Source organism: Hemiscyllium ocellatum, chromosome 38 (assembly GCF_020745735.1).
Source record: "Hemiscyllium ocellatum isolate sHemOce1 chromosome 38, sHemOce1.pat.X.cur, whole genome shotgun sequence".
Lineage (NCBI taxonomy): Eukaryota > Metazoa > Chordata > Chondrichthyes > Orectolobiformes > Hemiscylliidae > Hemiscyllium > Hemiscyllium ocellatum.
The window spans coordinates 3,609,311-3,632,846 of NC_083438.1; positions in this window are offsets into that span (position 1 = coordinate 3,609,311).

Genomic DNA, 23,536 nt, shown 5'->3' on the forward strand with positions numbered 1-23,536 from the left:
CAAAGGCAATTGACCAGAGGACGAGGAATGAAGACGTTTAATGAAAAAGACAATTTGTTTAAAAAATAAACTCAGTTAAACCTACATATATTCCATGCTCTTTTTTTTTATCATCTGTAGATAAACAGAGCTAACGTTTTGAGTAAGGTCCGTTTCTGGTTCAGAACGCAAGTTTCCTGCATGTCAAGAAATAAGCTGACCTGAGAAAATATCGAGTTGTTGAGACGGGTTTTCTGGAGTTGCAGGGATAAATTACCCAACAAGAAATCATTTAAAATCAACTTTGAGGGAAACATGCTCGGTATTGATGGGAGACGGAATGGATATGAAGGATCCATTTTCATGAGCAGAGAGATTAATAATGCGGCAATGGTCGAGTAATGAAGATGCAGTTTTATCGCGCCTTTCAGCTCCACTTTAACCACAGGCACTGAAGTCCCTTTGAAGCAGATGTGTCATTGTCAAATCTCATGTGCTAATCAATGCTGTTTGTTCAAACAGGGGTCAGAAAAGAAAGCTCAGAACTTGCACTGGAGATGCCAGTGAGATTATGTTTTAGTTTAAGCGTTTGTTCTGCTCCGCTTTATATCCAGAGTAGTGCAGGACTGGAGATCCCAATCTCAGGGGAAGGAGTTACCCTTTCAAGAAACAAATGAGGAGGATGTTCTCACATTCAGAGGGCTGCAAGTATGTCGAAGTATTTACTGTAAAAGTGTGTCAAGACTGGGTTTCCTGAAGGCTTCAATTATTTCTCTGTTAATAGCATGGAGCAAGTGGCAATGTGAAATGTGTCCAAATTTGCTGACAATACACATGAGTGGGTGCGCATGTTATGATGAAATCATGGCAATATGCATCGGCATATACATTAATTGGGTGGGTGGGTAAAAACGTGTCAGATGCGGTTTCATGTCCGGATTATGAAGTCATGCACTTTGGTCGGAAAAGTCAGAAGACTGAGTACTATTAAAATCGAGAGAAAGCAGAAGCAACGTGTGACACAGAGGAATCTTATGCAAACAAAAGTTTAGTATGATATTCTTTCCCTGACAAAAAGGATGGCTTCCTTTCCGAATGAGAACGATGGAATGGATGTTTTCCGAGGAAAGAAAAATAAATGAAGCTTATAGCCTCATCGAAAATTTAGAAAAGATTGGTTCGTTCCATTGGACGATGTTGATGGTTATGGATTTCTAAAATGTGTTTACAATGGGTCTGGGAGTGGGAATCAGGTTACCCATGATTACTGTCATCCTTCATCTGTCTACCTCATTATGTACGATTTATTTCAGAATTCGGTTCCTGTGAGTGCCCTAGTAAACTATAGCCGCTATTGACTTATTTCACTGGCTATTCTTCAACACGACCCGAAAGTATTCAACATTCTTTTCTGCTTGATCTCGGTAATCTATGATCAAATGTCACCAGGACCTCGATATTTTACGCAGCGGTCTGTCCTCTTGCAATATCAATTGATCCGTCACTGTGTTACTATTGCACAAATCAAGACCAAATCAAACAGCATCAATAGCATCTAGGTTGCGAACACAGATAACTGCAGCCGATCCCCAGATTACAGCCAACTGTGCGATCACAGAAGCACACATTGAACAGCCAGGAAACTCAAAACTGCAGAAACACTCTTTTGGGCTAGGGATCTGGTTGTGTTTCTCAATCAGCAATCGAATTTTACATTAGTTATGTCAACCGTTCCCTCACATAAGGAAATAACTGATGCTGCAGACGGAGGAGAAAGAGACGACTGTAGTTGCTGCAGATCAGAGTCAAGCGTGTGGTGCTGGAAAACACAGCAGGTCAGGCAGCATCCGAGGAGCTGGATAATCGACGTTTTGGCCAAATGCCTGATGAAGTACTCATGTCAGAAACGTCCATTCTCCTGCTTCTTGGATGCTGCCTAACCTGCTGTACTTTTCCAGCAACACGTTCTCCATTGCTGCAGACTGTCACACAATCCGAGCTTCCAGCCACGGAATCAGCGACACTCACTATCATGAGTCAACCTACTGAGGACACCTGGCAGTGTTGTTTTGTGTCAAGTTGATCTTCATGAATGTGTATCGTGAGTTGTCTGTCCTTTATAACATTTCCAGCAGTCACTACATGCAACATTGTTTGTCAAACTTTGCCCTGCGTATCATTGGCATTGGATCCATTTTTTGTGAGTTATTGCCAAATGTGGCTTTCGGTATATGTTGTCTCATAAATCCGAGTGGTCAGACGAGTCTCGCTGTACGTGCCAAGACATTTTTTTACCTGTAATATAGAGTTTTGTTGTGATGGTTCATGGCATGTCCTCCTCGAGTTGTTCTTGGCAAGGAATCAGCGGGGATATCTATTGTAGCAAAGTATTTGTGAAGTATCTGGTAAACAACAAACTCAGCTGTTCTGAGTAACAAGGCACAGCGATGACGAGGACACCAAATTCGACTGGGACAACAGCCAGAGAATTTCTCGAATGACGAGACTCATCCAATGACTCCATCAAAAAACATGTTGATCTGGACCCAACATACTGGGACATGCAAAGAACGACAAGAACCAGCAAATGAAAGCGTGGGAAGGAAATCGAACCGAATCAAAACGCTGCAGGACAGCAGCGCTTCACACGAGTTTCATCTGCCTTGAGAATATCGTCGAGAAAGTGGAGGAAATGGCTGCAAACAAACTTCCTAAAACCACCGAACATCCCCACACCATCTGCATCCTTCACCGGAACGACAGATCTTTACCTTGAAACTCTGAAACAGTCGGAGTCACCCCAATGGAAAAATGAACGCCTGCCTCCCACGTGGCAACTGAGGTGACGAAACGCCACACGGTGGATGTCAGAGCTAACTGAGGCCGCAAGCTACTTGTGCATGTTCTTGTCAATAACACATGCTTGATTATCCTCGTCCTATTTTCCATCATTTAACGTTTTATGCCTTAAGTATTACAAACTTTCAATTAAATATCTCTGAAGGTCATGAGAATTTCTGACGCTCTGACACATAGAGACAGTGATATCCAGTTCCAACCACTCACTGGCTGATAAAGTTTTATATATACAGCCACTCGAACTTTTATGATTCTTATCTTAAGTCTATGGCTACGTTTTGATTGATCTCTCCATCACAGGGAAATGTTTCGTTGAGTGTACCCAATCCATGCCCCTCATTATTTATCACATCTCAATACAGTCTCCTCTCAATCTCCCCTGCTCTCGCAAAAGCAAGGCCAGTCAGTCTAAACTATTTCATAGCTGAAGTTCTTCAATCCAGAAAATATATTGGCAAATCACTTCTGCACCGTTTCCGCAGCTGTCATATCGCTTCTTTTATGTGAATTGCAGAATTGTACATAATACTCTAGCGAGAGACGAATAAAGTCTCTTTCCCTCGATACTGTTCTGTGTCCTTTTCATGAACCCGGTGCTCTAATGAAACCTGGTCGATGCAAATCAAACACTATGCATGAGGATTAATTATCCAACCACATTAGTTGATTGCATTAAGTGGGTTAAAGGTCCTCATGGTAGAATTGGGGCACATTCACCTAACAAGAGTGACAGCTACAGCACAAACTTAAGGGTGTCAATGTGAAAGTAAATGTTAATTTGAGCAATGTCTCAGTGACATGGGAGGAGGGACGGAAAGGAAGAATAGTGATTGGAAAGAGAGAAAAATCTCCGAGCTTGGGTACAGATAAAGTTTGAAGCAATAAAATCATCACCTAAGGGAGTGTTTTCACCTAATAAATTGATTGTTTCCCTCCTGCGTTTCTTTAGCACAGGTTATATAGAGTGACATGGAACAAATGCGCATTACTGATACTCGTATTTGAATGGAGGTTTCTTCAGACACAATGCAAAGGACAAACCACTACAGGATCACGTGAAGAAAACACAACAGTAAAAGCAATAAATGTAATGGCTGAGTTTGGTGAGGAACAGCACCACATGGTCAATAGGATAACCCATTGAGATTGGATTGATCAGTCATCTTCGATGTTGTCAGCGGCTGTAGAGATGCCATCTTTGAGAATGTTGAAGACTGAGTTCGTTAGATTTCTAGAAAAAAAAATGAAATGTACAGGTGATAGTACACAAACTGTTGAAATGTAGGTTTCAATAACAACGAAGTTTCACATCGTTACTTTACTAGTGCCGCGAGTCACGATAGTAATTACTGTTGCACACTTACATGGCACCGGTTCCCAGGCCTGGAATTTAAAAAAAAAGTGGCGCAGTGGCGAAGATCTGATCGGAAATCCGGAGTGCAATGATCGCGTGGATCTCTACTCTATCTGCAAGTAACAAATCCCTGAGCATGCAGTCCTTCTATGAAGCCAGAGAGTCGCGTGAAACGCCCAGTTCATCCATTGATCTGTTTGATACTTTTCTCCTGAATGAAATTTCTGTCATGGTTTAATTACCTTTCTCCAAGAATGACAGTATTGTTTTGGTTTTGTTTTTTATTCTTACTTCTATTGACTCTCTGAATAAGGTTTTTAGAGCTGACCGTTTCCTAACTATGTGCTGCTGGCAATGGTCTTCGCATAGTAGCTCCCATAAGGCCATTAGGTTAGGAGATGTACAAGAAGTGAGAGTGAAGTGATTGTGATGCGTGTCAAAAACAATGACCATTAATTTACATAAATCTATTGTCATGATCCAACCAATGGGTGGAAAATGCTGCAAGCCACCTTCCCAAATCGGCCGAACACACCCACAATAACTGCACCCGGAACCAGGGGCTCAACGGATTCCAGAAACCTTGAAGATCCAAGAGGGTCATCAAAGGCAGAGAATTGAAACCCCGACTCCCGTTGAATAGGCGAGGATTGTCACCAGCAAAGAAACTAGGATATCAGGTAAGGCGCCTGTCTCAAGTTCATTGTGCATGATCTTGTCAAAAACAACTGCTTAGATATCCTCATTACATTTTCCATCATTTGACCCAAAGCTTCAAAGTATCTTCAAATACTCACACCTGAAAGTTATGAGGATTACCGCCGCTCCGACCCATGCAGACATTGAGTTCCAGATTCAAACACTCACTGACTGTTTAAATTTATCCGCACATTATCTCAAACCTTTTTGCCTCTTATCTGAAATCTGTGGCTCACTGTTGATTGAAACCCTGCACCACTGGAAAGCGTTTCTTTCCATCTACCGTATCCATGCCCCTCATTATTTCGTACTTCTTACTCATGTCTCCTCATAATCTCCCTCTCTCTGAGAAATAAAGTAACCCGAAGATGCCTCATCTCTCCTCATAAGTGAAGCTCTTCAGCACAGAAACTATCCCTATAAATCACTTCTGTGCTGTCATATTGCTGCTATACCAAGAATTGCGGAACTCCAAATAAAAATCTGCAGCTGAAGGAACAATTTACAGAAATGTCACAGAAAGCCACAGAAATTGCTCTTTTCCAAAATAAAAAACTCCCTTTTCCTCGCTAGTACTCTGAATTCCTTTCCTGCGACTGATGCTCCAACTCTGTCTGGTCAATGTCATTTACAAGTGCTACATGAGGATTGACCTCACAATCACGGTGTCTTAATCATCCAAAAGGTTTGAAGGTTGAAATGTTTCGGTGAGACTGCCGGCAAGTCCACTCAGCAGCAGTGACAGAAACACAGACTGAACGGTATCCATGCAGAAGTCAGTGTTGGAGTGAGCAGTACATTTTTGAAAGGGACGAGGGAACATATTCACAACAGGACTCGGAGAGATGTCAGACAGCGGCAGCTGGAAGTAACAGAATACTCAGGTCAGAATACATTTTCACGTAAAAATAAATAATGTTAAAAATGGAAAATCAATGACAATTTAGGTATATAAATATAGTGCTACAAACCAACGTTATGTTCTTAGTCATAGGACGTTTAAAATGTAGGTAATAGAACGTAAAATATTCAAATACATCGTTCTTAAGAGTTATTTTAAAGTGAAAATCTGAGATCAGGAGAGGGAGTTTAGTAAAGAACCTACACAGTTAATGGCCTTGGCAGCAATTGATTGTGGGCCGGCTATGTGAACATGTGGAAACGGTAAAAGCGAGAATGCTTAGATGCATGGTTGAGAGGTAATGCAGATATCATGAAGGGTGTTTTAAAAAATCATTCTTTGGATAGTTGGCTGAGTTGGCATTTATTGACCAGCCCTAATTGCCCCAGAGTCGACTAGAGGACTTTAAAGATCAAGACCGAGAGAACGTTACCTAGAGAATTGAATAGAATTACATCAGTTTTATAATTTATCTCGGGTTTCTGGGTGCGTCGGATGAGGTGAGATTACTAGTTTGCCTTTGTAACTTGTTCGTGGAGGTGGCAATTCCCGTGACTGTGGGACTTTCGCAGGCAGCCACGAGATGGGTGATCACGGTCGACAAAATCACGGCTTCATAAATGTCTACAGCTGGATTCTGCAGCGAGACAGCTGACGTGGTAAAAGAGCATCACAGCAGAATTGGCCACGCATGTGCCCGGTTGATTCTAGATTAGATTACTTACAGTGTGGAAGCAGGCCCTTCGGCCCAACAAGTCCACACCAACCCGCCGAAGCGCCACCCACCCATACCCCAACATTTACCCCTTACCTACCACTAGAGGCAATTTAGCATGGCCAATTCACCTGACCCGCACATCTTTGGACTGTGGGAGGAAATCGGAGCACCCGAAGGAAACCCACGCAGACACGGGGAGAACGTGCAAACTCCACACAGTCAGTCACCTGAGTCGGGAATTGAACCCGGGTCTCAGGCGCAGTGAGGCAGCAGTGCTAACCACTGTGCCACCGTGCAACCTACGGTTCTACGGACAAGGTAGTTGAGGTATCATGTAACCATTGAGGTTCGGCAGCACCAGTCAGCAATGAGGTCAGCTGGTAGAAAATAAATACGTCTTTGCCCAACATGGGAAGGCATGATCACGGAGGGGAAGTTCGAACAATTTTGTGGAATGCCCAACTTGTAGAATTTGTAGGCCAATGGTTTAAAAATAGATTGTAATGTTTGTTTTTTTTCTTCAAATCCATTTATTTCTTCAACTTTGTTTATTGAGAAAGCATTTGTTTCTTCTCGAACTTCTGCAACAAAGATTTGATAATGGAGACATTGTTCCAAAGATGCTGCTGTGTGTGGGGACATTGCCCACGTCTCTCTCATAGTTTGTACCGAAGAATATGTGACAATTCCATCTTAAAGAATCCCAGTAGTATGCACAGGCCCTTTGCTCCAAAGCGTAAACCAGCCAGAGCCATCCTCATATCCTAATATTGTCTATTTATCTCAGACTAATGCATTTAACCAGCATAAACCTAAACACTAAGGACAATTTAGCTTAGCCAATTTACATACCCTGCACATCTTTCGACTGACCGAGGACCCTGGAGCATCCTGAAAAGAAGACCATGCAGCAGAGTGCGAATGTGTAACCTCCACACAGACAGTTGCCAGAAGCTGAACTTGAATCTGGGTCCTCAGCGCTGTGACAAAGCAGTAATGTTCAATGACCCAGCGAGCCTAACATTTCCCTCGCACCCTCACTCACACACACGGAGACTGAGGCCCGATACTGCCCTTATTTCCTGATTAGTCAGCGACCCTTCCACGTCAGTGTACTACGAGCCCCGCCGTTTGCTTACTGTTGACAGTGCCACATCACCATGCTGGTGGGCAGCGTCCAGGAGCAGGAAAACTATGCAGATTATGAGCATGAGCACCACAAGTTTTCTCCAGATAGAAATATTGGTCTCTCCCATCACAGGTCGTGAGTGAAGCTTGAAGGGGACGCCAGCGTACAGAGCTATATAGGTTTCATGACTGATCTGTGCAGGACTCTCGCCCCAAACAAATGTTTTTTTTTAAGGGCCGTAATTGAAGACACAGAACGCCTCAGGCTTCTTTGCACGAACACGCCCCGCTCAATGGCCGTTATCCTTGGTTCAGTTTGTCATTTTTTCGTTTAAGTTATCACTTCACTATTTGTTTATCTGTCTTTGGTGTGCATGTGGCTAAAATTAAAGGTTATTGAGTTAAATCATTGCTGTTGTGTGTGGTGCTGCAAAGTACATCTGGTCAGGCAGAATTCGAGGAGCAGTAGAATTGACGTCTTGAGCGAAACGGCTTCACCAGGAATGAGTCTGGTGAGCCAAGACAGTGGCTAGTTTGTGGGCATAGGAGCTGAGAGCGCAATAGAGAAACGAAGTTGGGTATGATGGAGCAGGTCAGAGAGTATGGTGGAGTGGATAGATGAGAAGTAAGTTCGACACTATAGGACCGGTCATGAGGGATTTGCCGAGTTCGAAGTTTGGATTTGGGATAAGGTTGGGGGGTTGGGTAATGAGGTAATTGTTGCAATTCACATTAATCCCGAGATGTTGGATGACCCTAAGATGGAAGATGAGGCCTTCTCCCGACAGGCGTTCGGTGTTTCGGACTTGGCAATGGGGGAGGCCCAGAGCGTTCATGTCCTTGGACGAGTGGGAGCGGATTGCTTAAGTGATCGGCCAACAGTGGTGCGGTTGGTTGGTGCGGGCGTCGCACAGATGTTCTCTGAAGCGTTCTGTTCGCAGGTGGCCTGTCTCCCCCGTGTACAGGAGACCGTAGTGGGAGCAACGAATACAGTAAATCACATTTGTGGACATGCAGGTAAATCTCTGATGAACGTAGAGGGCTTCATTTGGGCCTTTGACATAGGTGATTGGAAGGTATGGGCGCAGGATTTCCAATTCCTGCGACGGCAGGGGAATGTGCTGTTCGAGGTGGGTAGGTTGGTGCTGTGCAGTGATTGAGTTTTTGAGTGGGGAAGCTTGCGCCGATCTCGATTTTGCCATGTGATGCCACACTCTTGACTTTGATATCCAGCATCAGCAGTCCGCACTTTCTCCTCCTTAAGTAGTTGGTGCAATCAGTTACCAATTCACAGGTAACGTATTTTTTTCACTGTAAATGCCACCAATTTCAGAGATTACTTTCCTGCCATTACGGGATTTCTTCAGTTCCTCCTTCTAATCTGTTCCTGAACATGTTACTGATATCATTTTGTCATCGTTTGTGCTGACATAACCGGATATATAATTAATTATTGTGCCATCTCTTCATTCCACATTATAACTTCGCCTGCGTGACTGTAAGGAATATGTTTTAATGACAATTTTTCTCTTCATATACTTTTGGAAGCTTAGAAAATTAGTTTGCGTGTTATGCTCAAGCTTAACTTCAAGGTTTATTTTTCCAACTTCAGTATTCCTTTAGTCTCCTTTTATTGTAATCTGAACTGCTTGCAGTTAACTTGTATGCTGATCTTTTTAGCCGGTTGGTACGCCTCTTACTTGGATTCACTTCTCTCCCTCATATTCTTTGTGAGCCATGGCAGGACCACCTTTCCCGTTTTATGTTGTGCCTGACAGGAATAAACAGTCACAGTTTCTCCAAGGGCTTTTCCAATTTTTTTCATCGTTTTAAGTGATCTTCCCTAATTATTGTGTTTCATGCCACCATAATTTTCTCCATTTAGATTGCAACCCACAATCTCAGAATCATCTTTGTCACTGCATACCAATCAGAGTACATCACTATCACACAAGGTGCTTCTCACAGTTAGATTCCCAGCAATTCCCTTCTCATGACAAAACAGAAATTTTAATATGAAACGTGCCGTCCCAGAAAGTCATAGGACCGCAGTCTCACGAGCAAGAGAGAGGGTTGACTGATGGTGCTTTCAACTCAGTGTCACCATGCCTTTGGCCAGGGATAATGTTCAGAAACTGGAACTTTCATGGCACACTCAGCCACTGCAGGGATTGAGCACCTGCTGTTGCTCTCACTCTGCATCATAAACCAGCTATTCATTCAACAATTTTCCCATTCTGGACTATGCGAGAAATCGGCAGAATCGGTAGGAAACCACACAGACACGGGGAGAACGTGCAAACTCCACACAAGCAGTGTCGAACCTGGGACCCTGAAGCTATTCAGCAGCCGTGCTAACCAGCGAGCCATCATGCCACTCATTTGCTCACTGACTTGACCACACAGCCCTCTATGGCAACTATCTCCACAGAGTCACCAATCTCTGGCTGAAAATATTCCCACTGTGTCTCATTTCGAATTTGTTATTGCTTCAATTTGACTCTGTGCCCTCGGGTTCTAGTGTGTCATATTGGTTGAAACATCTTCTCCACATTGGCTCTATGCAGGCCTCTCAGCATTCTAAAAATTTCAATTGCATCAAGTCACTGACTCAAACATCATTGAAACCGACCGCTGTTCTAACCAGTCCATGCCACCGCTTACGGAACCTAACGTAGTACCAACTGCGTGTACTGGGCCCATATCTCTCTTAACGTTTCCTATTCATGCACTTATCCAAATGTCTTTTGAAAGTTGCCATTTTGTCCACATTCACTACTTCCTCTCGAACTTTGCACAGGTAACGTACCATATAAATTAAAACAAAGTGTACCTCATGTGTTTTTACATCCTTTCTCCTGTCACCTTAAAAATATGTCCCCTAGTCCTGAAATCCACTAAAGAAGGAAAGCACAGTTGCAGTTGAGCAAATCTGCATCTCTGAGGATTTTCAAAGCTTTTATAGGATAAACATCAACATCCTAAGCTCCTTTGAAAGAAGTCCCAGCCTATCCGGCCTTCCCTTACACCTCAATCCCTTCATTCCTCGCAAACTCCTGGTGAATCTCTTTTGAGCTCTCTCCAGCTTACTACTCTTTTTTGTCGAACAGAGCAATCAGAAATTGACGCAGTACTCCAGAAGAGGCTCACCTACGTCCTGTACAACCTCAGTATGACGTCCCAACTCCAATACAAAAAAACTGAGCAACGAATGAAAGCATTCTCCCAGCATTTTTAATGGAATTGTCAGTGTGCGACACGACTTTCAAATTCCATTCCGTGACCTATTCACGTGTCTATTACGCAGCACTATTCAAGACGGTACTTGTAATTGTACAAGTGCTACTCTCTCTGTCATTCCTTTGATCATATACCTGAATGATCAATGTCTCTTTTAATCTTTGCTAACCTGAGATATCTTTCTTTTCTGTCTACTGTCCCACCATCGAGTGTTATCGAGTCCTTCAGCACAGAAACAGGCGTTTGGCACAAACTGGTTCATACTGATCATAATGCCAGTCCACATTAACCGCATGTCTCTGCACTTGGCCCATATTATTCTAATCATTTGCTGTCCATGTATTTGTCCAAACGCCTTTTCAATGATCTCAACGTACACACAAAAACTTCTGCTATCAGCTCATTATATGCATACCGGTAATTTTGGTGTCAACCATAAACTGACGATCCGTGCCTTTCATATTGTCATCTAAAACATTTCCAAAAGTCACAAAAAAAAAGTACCAGCACGGATCGCTGTGGAACACTGCTGGTCACAAGCCTACAGTCTGACAATCAACCCTCCAAAATCTCATCCTTTCTCTTGTTGTTAACTGAACTTTGTATCCAATTGACAGACTCACTGTGAATCCCACGTGATCAAACTTTACTCAATAGTCTTCCATGTGGAATCTTGTCAAACGCTTTCTTAAAGCCTAAGATGAGCAATGTCTATCGCTCTGCCTCATCAATCCTCTTGTGTACTTGATCCAAAAATCAAACAAATTGGTGAGACACCGTTTCCACATCACGAATCCATGCTGATGATTGCCTATATTTCCTGGCCTCTGCAAGTGCTCTCTTCCAAAACCACCTCTAAAAACCTGTGAACCAACAATTTCAAACTCACAAGTCTGTAGATCCAAGTCTTTTCCCTATATCGTTCTTCAACCTCGTTTGTCACTGTCCAATCATTTGGAATCTCACCCAAATTTAGATATGACACAAGTATCTCAGCAAGGAGTCCTGCAATTTCCGCGCTTACCTCTCACAATGCTTTTGGATTCAGTTCCAACACAGAGTAAACCTCTATGCTAATTGAAACCAGCAACACAGAATAAATATTTATCCCGTGCTGTAATCAATGAAAATCCGAGAGACAAGGCGTATCTCAAAGGTGACGATCTTGCGGGAAAATTAACAAATTAATTCTTTACGTCAAACAGAGAAAATGAAAACTGAAACCTATTTACAACTACTTTCTCTAAATCCCATCTTTTACCTTCCACTCCACAATAGTATTCCAATTTGAAAATTTCCCAAAGATGATTTTTTACTCAGCATTGCCGTGTCTCCATTTGTGAATTTTTCTGTGTAAATTCTCTCCAGGTAATCATCGATATTCTGCTATGCAAACCCATTCCCCAGTTTGTACATTTGTGAGATCTCTTCAGCTGGAATTTTCTGACACAGTCTTCTCAGTAACTGTTCAAAAGGTCCAGTTTTATACACCAAAACATCATATTATTTCATTGGCTTTAATGTTATCAAAATGCTAACTTTCAGACAGGTTTGAGATCTTGATTAATAATTTAACCTGATGGCAATACAGCTCTGCTGGCTATTTCGAACAAATGTCACATTGTTCCCTTGTTCAGAACAGGTTGTGCTGTGCCTTGCAAGTTTTCAACTCTTTTCTTCACAACATCTTCATAACAATACACTAGTCCAAGGTTTGGAGATTTAGCCGCCTTTTACATTTTCTTAGACTTTCAGTAATTAGTTTCCTGTAATATGAAGTATTTATCAGTATGTATTTCCTTGACTTCTGCAGGTTTCTTAAGTGCAACATATCTCAAACTAAACTATTCCAACTTGCTTGCATTTGGTCTGTGCTGTATCCCTCTAATCATTTCTTCTTCATCTAAATGTCCAAATGTCTTTCAAATAATGTAACAGTATCTCGACGTACCAGTTTCTCCAGCAGTTAATTCCATATAGAAACCATCCTCTGTGTAAAAAAGGTTATCTTGCCATTCCGTGTAAATATAATGAGTTCTGAATTCCCGTCTCCAAGGGAAAAAGACCTTTGCTGTCCACCTTATCGAGAGCTCTCGTGATTTTGTGCATCTCTATCAAGTCATCTTTCGACCACCGATACTGCAGTCCGACAAGTCAAAGCCTACACAGTCTCTCCTCGTTATATTACAATGGAGTCCTGGGAACATGTAAACGCTTTGCTGCATGAAAAAACACAGAGTCGAATGAAATCCAGCCGCTAAAAATATCACCTAATGTCAATTTCTTTGATGCTTTGTCAAATAGTTTCAGTCAAGGAAGCGCCCTCTTCATACATGGAAAGTGAACATTCGTTCTTGCTTTCTCCACAGTAAAAACTGACGTGAAAGATTCGTTTGGTGGCTTTTCCATCTGTTGAGCTCAAACGCAATGTAAAACTCTTTAATCTTTATGGCGCTATTTCTCGAGTTGTTCTTTTTCCAGATATGTACTTGTAGACACTCTTCGGATTATCTTCAGAACTGGCCGATTTGATCATTTCATATCCCCACTTTGCCTTCCTGGACTGCATCTTTATTGATGTCCCTACAAGAAATTCAATTGAACCCTGTGACAAACAGATTTTAATCAGCAAGGGATTCGAAGGGTAGCTGATATTGCAGGGAACTGAATCTGTGGATTATCAGATCAGCCATAATCTCACAGAAGAATGAGTGCAGACTGGAGAGGCCGATTGCCGACTTCTGCTATTGCATCTTATTGTCTTTTTTTTTCTGGGCTTCACAATGCCTCTGTTTTTCCTTTATCAATAAATTTTCCGTACATTAGAAGAAGAAGATTTACAGTGCAAAGTCTTAAAAACAGACATCATTTCAGCATCTGATGATGTTGTCCAATTGATTGTTGTTTGAATATGATTCGCTTTTGAACATGGAAGAGAGAAGCATTATTCACTATGTGGAGAAATTGTGCGTTGTCCGTGTGGACAGCGATTCAACAGATAATCTGCCTTGTCAGAACATAAACACAGTCAGACAAGGTAGAGGCCCTTCGTCTGTTTCGAGCATGGGATAAAATTAGCTTGATCCACCATACTGTTTGAACAACAGCAAGACGACACATAGGAAAATATTTTTTTAAATGCCCTGAACGTGGGAAGCGCCTCGAAATCTCTGAGTATCTGTTGATCCATCAACGTGTTGACACTAATGAGAAACCGTCAGTTGCTCTCAAAATGGGCCTGGATTCAAGCGGTTAATTAGACTCACTGTTCACCCGCCATCTCACTTTGGGGAGAGGCTGTTTATCAGCACTAGTGTGGGAAGAGATTTGATGTGAAATCCAAACTACTGAAGTAACAGAAACTTCACAAGTGACGCAATTGCCTGGTTTTTACTGTGCTTCATCGTGTGCTGAAGTCTCAACTAGAAGTTTTGGTTTAATTCCAGTTTACTGGGGAGCTGTGCCAAGGAGTTTAACTGTTTCTTAATTGATGATTGACTGATGCCCATTGTGTCTTGCTTCCGATAAAGTTAATGTTCCAGCATAAACGAAATGTGTTCCATGTTCCTCCTGTTCTACCGCAGCTAATTCATTCAAAATAAATTCTTTAAACATCAGGGAAGTGCCTGATTGTCTCCAGATTGTCAGGACATGAATTGCTTGCCTGACTGAGGGATCTCAAATGATGCAAAATAACATGCAGTCAGGTGTGGCATGTTGGCGCAATAGTCACCAATGCTTTTTCACAGGGCGAGGGCCCGTGCTTCAATTGCAGCCTTGGGTGATATTCTGTGTGGAGTTTTCACAATCTCCCCATGTTTGTATGGTTTCCATTCCATGGCACAAAGATGTGGAGGTTAGGTAGATTTACAATTGCTAAATTACCCAAGGAAGTCTGGGTTAGATAATTAGCGATGGGAAATGCAGGGTTACTGAAGGAGTGTGGGGGATTATTTGGGGTGGGATGGTATTTGGAAGGCAGGTGTGACCTTGATGGGTAAATTGGCCCCTTTCAGGGATTCCATATTTCTGTGAGTCAAATAACCAACTCTTATTTGATGATTGAACAATTGTCATTGAAACAGCTCAGAAAGATTGGGACTGAGACAATAACCAGTGAAAACCCTGCAGTGATGTGCTGGGCTTGGGATGATTGACATTTCGAAATTGCAAGCATTTGGATTGGATGATTTCATCAAGTGGAGAGTGTTGCATTGTTGAAAGTAAACATGTGAACTTTAAAATAGTGTATTTTCTGAATGTTGAAGGAAATTAAGCGTGCATGCTTTACTCCCTGAATGAAAAGGCTGGGGGACAGGCTGCTCCAAAATAGATACATGTAACACTTCTCGGGGAAAACCTGAATTTTTCTTGATGTTTCAGCAACTCACATTTGACCAAATACATCAAATTATGTCCAGAGTCCCAGAAGATAATGAATTTTCTATTTTTGTTTTGCTTTGGCATCTCGAATCTTATCAATTTATACAAATTAATGTGTCATTGGAGTATATATAAAACCAATATTTTGAAAACTAGTGTGAGAACTATTGCTGAAGTGCTACCTTCCCATCTAACAATTCCCACTCTAAGAAATCAGAAAGCACTCTCTATCAAAATGTACCTTCTTCTGCAAAACATACTCTGTAAAAATGACAAAAGTTGAAACAATTCAGATGAGCAGATAGAAGTTGGAAACAGCGGACCACCTACAAACTGTGTCGACTTGAGATGAAATTGATGAAATGTTTAACGACTGTGTTCTTGAAACAGCATGTTAATAGATTGCGTTCAGTTAGAGGAAAGAATATTTAGTTTGTTGGTTGTTTTGTTTAGTATTCGTGATAGAGTGAAATAAAAAGTTGTTTTTCTTTAAGTATGGAAATTAAAATTTCTGTCACTCAAAACACGTTTGAATAGATTACGAGGTGAGGAGAGGTTTTTCGACTGTTTGCTATTAATTAACGAGGGATTCCACGTCCTCATTTTAACAATGGTTTCCCATTATTCCGATTGACTCCAGTTTTGCAAAAGCTCTTCAATGTTTTAGTCATTCAGACGCACCCTTAATTTCAAGGGCAGTCATTCTCACCTTACCTTGTGAGTGCAGTTTTTTTTTACCATTTTGGATTAATTATGTAATGAGGACAAAAGCTAAGTGCCTCTAATGGAACACGCAGTCTCAGAGAGCTGCTTATTGTAGACTGAGTACAACCTGAAAGCACAGTTATTACTCCCTTCCATCACTTTGCTGATGGCTGAGCATTGATTGAAAGGGGTAAGAGTTGGAATTGTTCTGCTTCTGTGGACTCGTCACAACTGTGTATTTTTTTTATAAAACTATATCAATATGAATGTCGTGGTAACAATTTGCTGTTGTGAAAGCTGGATCATAGCATTGATTATGATGACCAACAATTAATATATCGAAGGGAAAGACAGGATTGAAGGCCCAATGGCTGCCTGCTATTCTGATACATCAATGCTGGGGATATTCGGGGTGGGGGAACTGATATAGAATCGTCCAGAGACTCCATCATTTCACACTTCTGCCTGAGATTATTAGCAGTGGTTCAGTCTTACCTTGTGCACGATTGTGCTGGACGTCCCGGTCTGCCCCATGATAGAGACAACATTTGTGATAAGTAGCTCAGTTCCAGTCTAGCTTGTTATGAATGAGCAGAAAATGTGTTGCTGGAAAAGCGCAGCAGGTCAAGCTGCATCCAAGGAACAGGAAATTCGACGTTTCGGAAATAATTCCTTCTTCAGGACTGAGGAAAGTGTGTCCAGCAGGCTGAGATAAAAGGTAGGGAGGAGGGACTTGGGGGAGGGGCGATGGAGATGCGATCGGTGGAAGGAGGTCCAGGTGAGGGTGATAGGCCGGAGTGGGGTGGGGCGGAGAGGTCAGGAAGAAGATTGCAGATTAGGAAGGCGGTGCTGAGTTCGAGGGATTGGACTGAGACAAGGTGGGAGGAGGGAAAATGAGGAAACTGGAGAAATCTGAGTTTATCCCTTGTGGTTGGTGGGTTCCCAGGCGGAAGATGAGGCGCTCTTCCTCCAACCGTCATATTGTTATGGTCTGGCGATGGAGGAGTCCATGACCTGCATGTCCTTGGTGGAGTGGGAGGGGGAGTTAAAGTGTTGAGCCACGGGGTGATTGGGTTTGTTGGTCCGGGTGTCCCAGAGGTGTTCTCTGAAAAGTTCCGCAAGTAGGCGGCCTGTCTCCCCAATATAGAGGAGGCCACATCGAGTGCAGTGGATGCAATAGATGATGTGTGTGGAGGTGCAGGTGAATTTGTGTTGGATATGGAGGGATCCCTTGCGGCCTTGGAGAAAAGTAAGGGAGGAGGTTTTGCATTTCTTGCGGTTGCAGGGGAAGGTGCCGGGAGTGGAGGTTGTGTTGGTGGGGGGTGTGGACCTGACGAAGAAGTCACGGAGGGAGTGGTCTTTTCGGAACTCTGATAGGGGAGGGGAGGGAAATATATCCCTGGTGGTGGGGTCCGTTTGGAGGTGGCAGAAATGACGGCGGATGATACGCTGTATGTGGAGGTTGGTGGGGTGGTATGTGAGAACCAGTAGGGTTCTGTCCTGGTGGCGGTTGTAGGGGCGGGCCGAAGGGCGGTGGAGCAGGAAGTGGAGGAGATGCGGTGGAGGGCATCGTCGATCACGTCTGGGGTGAATCTGCGGTCCCTGAACCTTTCTCTGGTAGTGAAACTTGCGGCCATGACTTTAAAATGGAGAAGGCAGACAAGAAATTCAAAACATTTTTTTCGAAATCATGAGGGCACAGTACAGATTGATAGCGAGAAAGTGTTCCCACTCAGAAAAGTTTTGAGAGTAGCAGTGGAGAATTTTTTTAAAAAATTACAAATGAAGAAAATGTAATGCAAAAAATAAACTTCACACCGTAAGTAGTGAGATGTTCAAAGTTTGTGCGAAGATTTGTAGCTCAGGTGCTTGTTGTAGTGGTTCTGTTCGCCGAGCTGGAAGTTTTTGTTGCAAACCTTTCGTCCCCTGGCTAGGAGACATCATCAGTGCTGTGAAGCCTCCTGCGAAGCGCTTCTTTGATGTTTTTTCCGGCATTTATAGTGGTCTGTCCTTGCCGCTTCCAGCTGTCAGTTTCAGCTGTCCGCTGTAGTGATTGATATATTGGGTCCAGGTCGATGTGTCTGTTAATGGAATTTGTGGATGAATTCCATGCCTCTAGGAATTCCCTGGCTGTTCTCTGTCTGGCTTGCCCTATGATAGTAGTGTTTTCCCAGTCGAATTCATGTTGTTTGTTGTCTGAGTGTGTGGCTACTAGGGATAGCTGGTCGTGTCGTTTCGTGGCTAGTTGGTATTCATGTATGCGGATTGTTAGCTGTCTTCCTGTTTGTCCTATATAGTGTTTTGTGCAGTCCTTGCATGGTATTTTATAAACTACATTAGTTTTGCTCATGTTGGGTATTGGCTCCTTTGTTCTGGTAAGTTGTTGTCTGAGCATGGCTGTTAGTTTGTGTGCCGTTATGAGTCCGAGGGGTCGCAGTAGTCTGGCTGTCAGTTCTGAAACGCTCCTGATGTATGGTAGTCCTTTTGGTTGTGGCATGTCCTCATTCCGTGGTCTATCTCTTAGGCATCTATTGATAAAGTTGCGCGGGTATCCGTTTTTGGCGAATACCTTGTATAGGTGTTCCTCTTCCTCTTTTCGCAGTTCTGGTGTACTGCAGTGTGTTGTAGCTGTTTTGAATAGTGTCCTGATGCAGCTTCGTTTGTGTGTGTTGGGGTGGTTACTTTCATAGTTTAGGACTTGGTCTGTGTGTGTTGTTTTCCTGTGTACCCTTGTGGTGAATTCTCCGTTCGGTGTTCTCTGTACTATCACGTCTAGGAATGGGAGTTGGCTGTCCTTTTCTAAATCTCTCGTGAATCGGATGCCTGTGAGTGTGGCGTTGATGATCCGGTGTGTTTTTTCTATTTACGTGTTTTTGATGATTACGAAAGTGTCATCGACATATCTGACCCAGAGTTTGGACATACACAACAGAAAACAGGAGACGGAACCTATCAACAAAGACGGCATACTTAAAGTACTGGACTTATGCCTCACTACACACTTTACATTCAACAATCAGATATACGAACAAATCAACGGAACACCCATGGGATCACCAATCTCGGGACTCATAGCAGAGGCAGTTATGCAAAGGTTAGAACAAACAGCCCTACCACAAATTCAACCCAAACTCTGGGTCAGATATGTCGATGACACTTTCGGGTGCTCGTTGTTGTGGTTATGTTCGCCGCGTTCCTTGATCCCAACACCACTCTCCCTCTAGCCCCACCCACCTTCCTTTTTGTCTCTCAGTCCCCTTCCATACCCCGATTCCTGATTAAGGGCTAATGGCTGAAACGTAGATTGTTCTGCTCCTGACGTTGCCTGACCAGCTGTGCTTTTCCAGCCCTCCACTATTTTAATTTGCTTGAACTTTTCCATGTCATGAATGGTCTAGTCAGAGAAAATAAAGACGTGAAAATTCTCTGACGCCAGAAACGATACAGAACGACGGGGCAGAAATTGCAAATGCGGAGAAAAATATTTAGAAATGACACGAGGAAAAATGTGTTGGCATAGGGAGTGGTGCATTTCCATAAATCACCGTCTAAGAGAGAGAGAATGTGGTACATTTGACAACGCGCATATTCTTCCCAAAAGCTATGAATGAATTATGACTTCATTCTCAAAGTTACATGCTACATGAAGATGGAAAATTTAGTGTTTCGCTGAGTCACTGAGAGCTTTCTTTACAGTTATTTATTCAGATGAGTAGGGTGGCGCATTTGGAGCTTAAAGGTGTGCAACCCCGCAGTGAATGTATCAAAGACGCTCCTCCTGTGTGGCAGTCCCACAAGCAATACAATTTGCTGTGCTTTCGGTAAGTAGATGAAATGTGCACAGAGGAGGTGGTATTCCTGTGAATGCCTTAATACAATTCTTTTTTTCTCCGTTGGCCTGCTATGACCTAAATCATGCAATCTCTCTTCTCTGAGATGGGGATAAAGTCGTGAAATTGTTAAAACAACAATCAGTTGCGATGTGTTTCACCCCCTGCTGTAATTCCCCACTCTGTTTCACACAGCAACGTCCTCCCAGCCATTTAATTTTAACTAATATAGGACTGAACCAACTCAATGTCCGCAATTGGATTTTACCAACACAGTTCAACATTCAGTCTCACCATTAATATGGAGGAAGCCTTTTTGGATGTAGGTTTGCTTGCTGAGCTGAAAGGTTCATTTCCAGACATTTCCTTTCCTTACTAGGTAACATCATCAGTGGATTTCATGCGAAGCAGTGCAGAAAATGTCTGCTTTCAAATTTCTATGTTGGAGCTTCTTTGGGAGAAAGCCCTCAGGCTACTGACCCTTCTGTTGAATAATGATCACTTTTACTTTGTCCGGTGAGTGGAAGGAATTGCTGTTGCTAAGAAGCATTGTTTTGTAAAACATAACGGGCGGCATAGTGGCACAATGGTTAGCACTGGTAATTCACAGCGCCAGAGACCTGCGCCTTCAGCGACTGACTGTATGGAGTGTGCACGTTCTCCCCGTGTCTGCGTGGGTTTGATCTGGTGTCCTCCCACAGTCCAAAAATGTGCAGGTTAGGTGAATTGGTCATGCTAAATTACCTGTGGTGTTAGGTTAGTCGGTGTGGACTGTGAGCCGTCTAATCATAAAATTGGGTGTCCATAGATTATGTAATAAATGATATATAACTAACAATACATTGTCACCAACTGAGCGAAGCGGCAGCACAGAGGGAGAAGGTTGTATGTTTATATCCCATGCTGAAAAGTTTGTTTTTTTAATTCTCACACTGGGTGAAGTGAACATTTACCAAAACAATGGGCCGCCCAACTCCCTGAAACAGTGTTCACAAATAAAACTGACAGCAACACTTCTCTTGTGATCCAAAGGAGCTGGAAAGAACTATTTGACCAATGAACATCCTCACACAGCATGTTTGGTGACATGGAAAACTCGGGAGGAAAACATCCGCAACACACCACAGGCCTGACGTGATTTGAACATGCAGCCTTCCGATTTGCAGTCAGATGTGACACACGCCCACAGTCACACACTTATTACTGTGCTCCGTATGGTTTTGCTATTTCACTGCAATAACTTTAGATTGTGACTAGCAACAGAGGATAAAGAATAATGTCTGTACTGTCTCGCTCGGTCTCGACTCTTCTGCCTCTAAAAATAACGCCTCCTTCTGTCTATCTGTGTTTTTTTTCAGTCTCACACTCCCCATTGCCCCCTTATGCAATTCATTGTTTCAACTGCTCTCTCCTCTATCCTCGGCCATGCCATTCCTGCCTCATTGATTTGGCTCTGATCTTATCTCTTCTGAGACTGATTCGAGTCTCTACGTCACAGGGTGGATTCAGGGCAGAGACAACTACCGAGACAACGAGAGATAAATAATGTGTGAGAGGGAAAACAGAAGCCGACTAGGTTTCATTAACATTTTCTCGATATTGACCACTATATTCAAACATTTACGCACGATAGTTCTCGAAATTCATCAAAGAAATCCATCATGTATATCAGAAATAAAAAATATCCCATCAGACAAGTTAATGAACCTCACGCCAGTCCCGAAATCACGTATGAGTGACACGCACAGCTGTAAATTTCTGTCGTTGGAAAAACATTCTATTGAATGGTTCAGTACCACGTTAGCCTGGACCAATCATATTCATGTGCCAGAGGCCAGATCGTGCCCTATGACGTCACGTTGCAGCTGGAAGCTCCAGGGATAGTTTATGAAATAAACTTCCCTGAGGTTCAGGCAGACCTGCATCGGGAAGCATTGATCGTTCATCCCAATATCAGTTTACATGGGGACATATCTCTACGTTAAACAGACATGAGGCAAACTTGCGTTCCTTCGAATGAAAGTTGAAAACCCATCACCCGAATTCCCTCAGGTTTGGGAGAATTTATTCCAGATTTTGCCTAATGGTTTCTGTGGACACTTGCATAAAGTTTAACATGTTGAGAAACAATGCTGGCAAGATGGATACCCATTGGAATTTAAGCACAGAGCCTGAAATGCTCGACCAATACTTAAAGCAGTGTTGTCAATCTAGCATGATTGCAGTAGAGAAAGATTCCATAAGGCTAGGTTTGTCCGTGTTTGTCATAAAGACAGAAGTGCGATGGCAATTGAAACTGAGGAAATGACAGACAGATTGTAGAATTGCTTTGTATGTAATAACAGAAGAGTTCGTTTGCTGGTGACATGGATCACTTTGCAGGGACTGGAATCAAGCTGTCGCTATCTCTCCACAATGACATTCTCAGATTGTATTTTGCTATCGTAAAGCTGATAGAGGAGAATTGCTAATTCAATAACTGCAGTCTGAAGCTGAAAATTGCTGTCACCCAGGTTTCAGAATTTTACAGAACATTTTTACACCTCAGACTCTATGGTGCATTTAGTCAACATATTAAGCTGTACACGAAAATATTGGTGACTTACTCTGATTCGTTATCTAAGAATTAGGGTCGGACCACTCAAGGTGCATGTTCAGAATCACTTGTACACACTGAGTTTGTCAGATGTTTGGAACTCTTTTGGACATTCAGCAGCGGAAAGTGAATGATTGTTATCTTTTAATCTGAGATAGATTTTTTTTTAAATTGCAGAGGAGACAGTAACACTCCGTAGACTAACTATTTCGAATCAGTCAGTGGCCAGAGACAGAAGGATGTGGCTATGAGTGAGGCAGATAGAGGAAACCAGAGGGTAGTACTGAAGCTGTCTCAGCCTTTCAGCTTTAGAGGTTTGAGGTATTTGCTCCCTGTGTGGATGAACATAAAGAATAGAACAGTACAGTGCAAAATAAGCCATTCCGCCCTCAATGTTAGACTGGCTTGTGAACTGGTCGAAGCTAATCAGCCTACACTATCCCAGAATCGTCTCTATGCTTATCCAAGGAAAGCCTAACTGCCCCTAATGTGGCTGAGTTGACTACATTAGCTGCCAGATCATTCCACGCACTTAAAACTCTCTGAGTAATGAACTTGCGGCTGACAACGGTCTTAAGTCTTTCACTACTCAATTTGCAACTGTGCTTTCCCGTACTAGCTGACGTCATCATCCTCGAAAAAAGGTCTCTCACTTTTTTTTTCCTTTTTAATTCTCTGGTCATCTTGTATGCCTCTATAAAATTCCCTCTGCGCCTTCTTCTTTCCAATGAGAACAGAATCACTTCTATCAGCCTTTCCTCATAAGATCTTTCCCCCAGATCAGGCAACGTCCTGGCAAGTCTCCTCTGCACATTTCGATTACTTCCACATCCTTCCTGCAGAGGGGGTCAGGAAGTATACACGATATTCCATGTGTGGTCGCATTAGTGTTTTGCAGAGTTGCAGAATGACATTATTCCAGAACTTAATCTTTCTCCCAATAAAACTTGAAACAATGTATACCTTCTTATCAGCACTATCGACCTGTATGCCATTTTTCAGGGATCTATGTACATGGACTCGAAGATCACTCTGTGCACCCACACGACTAAGAATCCTTTCATTGACCCAATATTCTGCCTTCATGTTATTCTTCCCAAAGTGGATCACTGAGATTTATCTGCATTGAACTTCATTTGCCAAC